The sequence below is a fragment of the Pseudophryne corroboree genome, chromosome 3, assembly GCF_028390025.1.
Source record: "Pseudophryne corroboree isolate aPseCor3 chromosome 3, aPseCor3.hap2, whole genome shotgun sequence".
NCBI lineage: Eukaryota > Metazoa > Chordata > Amphibia > Anura > Myobatrachidae > Pseudophryne > Pseudophryne corroboree.
The window spans coordinates 134,942,710-134,949,126 of record NC_086446.1 but is presented as its reverse complement, the minus strand read 5'-3'; the positions used below and the strand labels follow the sequence as shown (position 1 = coordinate 134,949,126).

Here is a 6,417-nt window from a genome sequence, read left to right as displayed (position 1 = left end):
ATTAAAATCATCTTTCCAGCTTGAATTTCAATGATGCATTGGGGCAACGATTTTGTTAGCAACATCTTCACCCTTAAATAAAGATTTTCTTAATTCCTTACCTGTGTGCTAATTAGATATCACCTTGTTTTCACAATAAACAGACTTCCACATGAGAAAGCAGCAAGGATGCAGTGGCGTTAATGTTTCCTGGCTTCAACCTGTATTATTTCAGTAGACATTGAAATGAGGATGCATCTTGCTGCCTTTCCAATGAAGCAAATTTAATTTAGTAATAGGTGAAAAACCATCCCTACAAAGGTGTTAATCAGAGACTTGGCTTTGTGGACACTTTTCAGAGAACAAATTTGTTAGCATAAAAATAAAGCCAGAAAATGAAGAGCTGTTTAATCACTCAATTGGATTTTTTTGCCAGCATATTTCTTTTTCTCTGCAACCCACTGTTAAATTGTGCGTCCTAGCTGTTTTTATAAAATCACTGAATCAAATCTAACTCTGATTACATCAGAGAAGGCCAGGTACCCTACACCATTACAGGGGGTTTGAAACTTTGACTTGTCTACTTAAAGATCACCAAAATCTGATCACAAGGTCAATTACGTCCCTGAGTGGGATTGAACCACCAACCTTTTGGTTAATAGCCAAACACACTAACCGATTGCGCCACAGAGACACTTTGCAAAAAGTACATACTGACAAAGGCTAATAAGCATTTATCTAGAACGTTTCCTAGAAAAACTTTAAAAAGTCAATAATCTGGAGAGTTTTTGTAAGATGTTTCTTTCATCAACCAACGAAGAAACACATTGGTACTTTTCCATGATGAGTGAGTGCTTCAGGTTCTCTTGCACTTACATGTGCAGCAGAGTACTGCAATGGAAGCATGCTGGGCCCATAACCAAGAGGTAGGCAGATTGAAACTATCCTCTGCTATATGCATTTTTTTTTTGTTAATTAAAGTAATCCAAAACTGGGATTGATATTTTGGTTCTTTTATTTTTACTTAAAGTACAATAACTTTTACCATTTTAATTTGTTTTAATAGTATATTGCCAGTATTGTTTTCTTTCAAAAATCCACTTAATTTTCTTTACCCTATTATTAAAATGGTAATTGACAAAAACAAACTACATTGTCACCAGAAAAGCAATACAAAATGTACAAGTAATATATGAAAATCATCTTTCCAGCTTGAATTTCAATGATGCATTGGGGCAACGATTTTGTTAGCAACATCTTCACCCTTAAATAAAGATTTTCTTAATTCCTTACCTGTGTGCTAATTAGATATCACCTTGTTTTCACAATAAACAGACTTCCACATGAGAAAGCAGCAAGGATGCAGTGGCGTTAATGTTTCCTGGTGTCAACCTGTATTATTTCAGTAGACATTGAAATGAGGATGCATCTTGCTGCCTTTCCAATGAAGCAAATTTAATTTAGTAATAGGTGAAAAACCATCCCTACAAAGGTGTTAATCAGAGACTTGGCTTTGTGGACACTTTTCAGAGAACAAATTTGTTAGCATAAAAATAAAGCCAGAAAATGAAGAGCTGTTTAATCACTCAATTGGATTTTTTTGCCAGCATATTTCTTTTTCTCTGCAACCCACTGCTAAATTGTGCTTCCTAGCTGTTTTTATAAAATCACTGAATCAAATCTAACTCTGATTACATCAGAGAAGGCCAGGTACCCTACACCATAAGAGGGGGTTTGAAATTTTGACTTGTCTACTTAAAGATCACCAAAATCTGATAACAAGCTCAATTACGTCCCTGGGTGGGCTTGAACCACCAACCTTTTGGTTTATAGCCGTACACACTAACTGATTGCGCCACAGAGACACTTTGCAAAAGTCCATTCTGACAAAGGCTAATAAGCATTCATCTAAAACGTTTCCTAGAAAAACTTTAAAAAGTCAATAATCTGGAGAGATTTTGTAAGATGTTTCTTCCATCAACCAACGAAGAAACACATTGGTACTTTCCCATGATGAGTGAGTGCTTCAGGATCTCTTGCACTTACATGTGCAGCAGAGTACAGCAATGGAAGCATGCTGGGCCCATAACCCAGCGGTAGGCAGATTGAAACTATCCTCTGCTATATGCATTTTTTTTTGTTAATTAAAGTAATCCAAAACTGGGATTGATATTTTGGCTCTTTTATTTTTACTTAAAGTACAATAACTTTTACCATTTTAATTTGTTTTAATAGTATATTGACAGCATTGTTTTCTTTCAAAAATCCACTTAATTTTCTTTACCCTATTATTAAAATGGTAATTGACAAAAACAAACTACATTGTCACCAGAAGAGCAATACAAAATGTACAAGTGATATATTAAAATCATCTTTCCTGCTTGAATTTCAATGATGCATTGGGGCAACGATTTTGTGAGAAACATCTTCACCCTTAAATAAAGATTTTCTTAATTCCTTACCTGTGTGCTAATTAGATATCACCTTGTTTTCACATTAAACAGACTTCCACATGAGAAAGCAGCAAGGATACAGTGGCGTTAATGTTTCCTGGTGTCAACCTGTATTATTTCAGTAGACATTGAAATGAGGATGCATCTTGCTGCCTTTCCAATGAAGCAAGTTTAATTTAGTAATAGGTGAAAAACCATCCCTACAAAGGTGTTAATCAGAGACTTGGCTTTGTGGACACTTTTCAAAGAACAAATTTGTTAGCATAAAAATAAAGCCAGAAAATGAAGAGCTGATTAATCACTCAATTGGATTTTTTTTGCCAGCATATTTCTTTTTCTCTGCAACCCACTGCTAAATTGTGCTTCCTAGCTTTTTTTATAAAATCACTGAATCAAATCTAACTCTGATTACATCAGAGAAGGACAGGTACCCTACACCATAACAGGGGGTTTGAAATTTTGACTTGTCTACTTAAAGATCACCAAAATCTGATAACAAGGTCAATTACGTCCCTGGTTGGGATTGAACCACCAACCTTTTGGTTAGTAGCCGGACACACTAACCAATTGCGCCACAGAGACACTTTGCAAAAAGTACATACTGACAAAGTCTAATAAGCATACATCTAGATCGTTTCCTAGAAAAACTTTAAAAAGTCAATAATCTGGAGAGTTTTTGTAAGATGTTTCTTCCATCAACCAATGAAGAAACACATTGGTACTTTCCCATGATGAGTGAGTGCTTCAGGATCTCTTGCACTTACATGTGCAGCAGAGTACTGCAATGGAAGCATGCTGGGCCCATAACCCAAAGGTAGGCAGATTGAAACTATCCTTTGCTATATGCATTTTTTTTTGTTAATTTAAGTAATCAAAACTGGGATTGATATTTTTGCTCTTTTATTTTTACTTAAAGTACAATAACTTTTACCATTTTAATTTGTTTTAATAGTATATTGACAGTATAGTTTTCTTTAAAAAATCCACTTAATTTTCTTTACCCTATTATTAAAAGGGTAATTGACAAAAACAAACTACATTGTCACCAGAAGAGCAATACAAAATGTACAAGTGATATATTAAAATCATCTTTCCAGCTTGAATTTCAATGATGCATTGGGGCAACGATTTTGTGAGAAACATCTTCACCCTTAAATAAAGATTTTATTAATTCCTTACCTGTGTGCTAATTAGATATCACCTTGTTTTCACATTAAACAGACTTCCACATGAGAAAGCAGCAAGGATGCAGTGGCGTTAATGTTTCCTGGTGTCAACCTGTATTATTTCAGTAGAAATTGAAATGAGGATGCATCTTGCTGCCTTTCCAATAAAGCAAGTTTAATTTAGTAATAGGTGAAAAACCATCCCTACAAAGGTGTTAATCAGAGACTTGGCTTTGTGGACACTTTTCAGAGAACAAATTTGTTAGCATAAAAATAAAGCCAGAAAATGAAGAGCTGTTTAATCACTCAATTGGATTTTTTTTGCCAGCATATTTCTTTTTCTCTGCAACCCACTGCTAAATTGTGCTTCCTATCTGTTTTTATAAAATCACTGAATCAAATCTAACTCTGATTACATCAGAGAAGGCCAGGTACCCTACACCATAACAGGGGGTTTGAAATTTTGACTTGTCTACTTAAAGATCACCAAAATCTGATAACAAGGTCAATTACGTCCCTTGGTGGGATTGAACCACCAACCTTTTGGTTAGTAGCTAGACACACTAACCGATTGCGCCACACAGACACTTTGTAAAAAGTACATACTGACAAAGGCTAATAAGCATACATCTAGAACGTTTCCTAGAAAAACTTTAAAAAGTCAATAATCTGGAGAGTTTTTGTAAGATGTTTCTTCCATCAACCAAGGAAACATTAACGCCAATGCATCCTTGCTGCTTTCTCATGTGGAAGTCTGTTTAATGTGAAAACAAGGTGATATCTAATTAGCACACAGGTAAGGAATTAAGAAAATCTTTATTTAAGGGTGAAGATGTTTCTCACAAAATCGTTGCCCCAATGCATTAACATTAACGCCACTGTATCCTTGCTGCTTTCTCATGTGGAAGTCTGTTTAATGTGAAAACAAGGTGATATCTAATTAGCACACAGGTAAGGAATTAAGAAAATCTTTATTTAAGGGTGAAGATGTTTCTCACAAAATCGTTGCCCCAATGCATCATTGAAATTCAAGCTGGAAAGATGATTTTAATATATCACTTGTACATTTTGTATTGCTCTTCTGGTGACAATGTAGTTTGTTTTTGTCAATTACCATTTTAATAATAGGGTAAAGAAAATTAAGTGGATTTTTGAAAGAAAACAATACTGTCAATATACTATTAAAACAAATTAAAATGGTAAAAGTTATTGTACTTTAAGTAAAAATAAAAGAGCCAAAATATCAATCCCAGTTTTGGATTACTTTAATTAACAAAAAAAAATGCATATAGCAGAGGATAGTTTCAATCTGCCTACCGCTGGGTTATGGGCCCAGCATGCTTCCATTGCTGTACTCTGCTGCACATGTAAGTGCAAGAGATCCTGAAGCACTCACTCATCATGGGAAAGTACCAATGTGTTTCTTCGTTGGTTGATGGAAGAAACATCTTACAAAAACTCTCCAGATTATTGACTTTTTAAAGTTTTTCTAGGAAACGTTTTAGATGAATGCTTATTAGCCTTTGTCAGTATGGACTTTTGCAAAGTGTCTCTGTGGCGCAATCAGTTAGTGTGCACGGCTATTAACCAAAAGGTTGGTGGTTCAATCCCACCCAGGGATGTAATTGACCTTGTTATCAGATTTTGGTGATCTTTAAGTAGACAAGTCAAAATTTCAAACCCCCTGTTCTGGTGTAGGGTACCTGGCCTTCTCTGATGTAATCAGAGTTAGATTTGATTCAGTGATTTTATAAAAACAGCTAGGAAGCACAATTTAGCAGTGGGTTGCAGAGAAAAAGAAATATGCTGGCAAAAAAAATCCAATTGATGCAGTACTCTGCTGCACATGTAAGTGCAAGAGATCCTGAAGCACTCACTCATCATGGGAAAGTACCAATGTGTTTCTTCGTTGGTTGATTTAAGAAAATTCTTACAATAACTCTCCAGATTATTGACTTTTTAAAGTTTTTCTAGGAAACGTTCTAGATGAATGCTTATTAGCCTTTGTCAGTACGTACTTTTTGCAAAGTGTCTCTGTGGCGCAATCGGTTAGTGTGTCCGGCTACTAACCAAAAGGTTGGTGGTTCAATCCCACCCAGGGACGTAATTGACCTTGTTATCAGATTTCGGTGATCTTTAAGTAGACAAGTCAAAATTTCAAACCCTCTTTTATGGTGTAGGGTACCTGGCCTTCTCTGATGTAATCAGAGTTAGATTTGATTCAGTGATTTTATAAAAGCAGCTAGGAAGCACAATTTAGCAGTGGGTTGCAGAGAAAAAGAAATATGCTGGCAAAAAAATCCAATTGAGTGATTAAACAGCTCTTAATTTTCTGGCTTTATTTTTATGCTAACAAATTTGTTCTCTGAAAAGTGTCCACAAAGCCAAGTCTCTGATTAACACCTTTGTAAGGATGGTTTTTCACCTATTACTAAATTAAACTTGATTCATTGGAAAGGCAGCAAGATGCATCCTCATTTCAATGTCTACTGAAATAATACATGTTGACACCAGGAAACATTAACGCCACTGCATCCTTGCTGCTTTCTCATGTGGAAGTCTGTTTAATGTGAAAACAAGGTGATATCTAATTAGCACACAGGTAAGGAATTAAGAAAATCTTTATTTAAGGGTGAAGATGTTGCTAACAAAATCGTTGACCCAATGCATCATTGAAATTCAAGCTGGAAAGATGATTTTAATATATCACTTGTACATTTTGTATTGCTCTTCTGGTGACAATGTAGTTTGTTTTTGTCAATTACCATTTTAATAATAGGGTAAAGAAAATGAAGTGGATTTTTAAAAGAAAACAATAC

General features: G+C 35.1%; 1 non-coding gene across 1 annotated transcript; it reads right to left on the bottom strand.

Moving 5' to 3' along the window:
- Positions 1–599: 599 nt before the first annotated feature.
- Positions 600–673, bottom strand: TRNAN-AUU (transfer RNA asparagine (anticodon AUU)). The gene has a single exon. It is a non-coding gene; the product is annotated as a tRNA-Asn (tRNA).
- Positions 674–6,417: the final 5,744 nt, after the last annotated feature.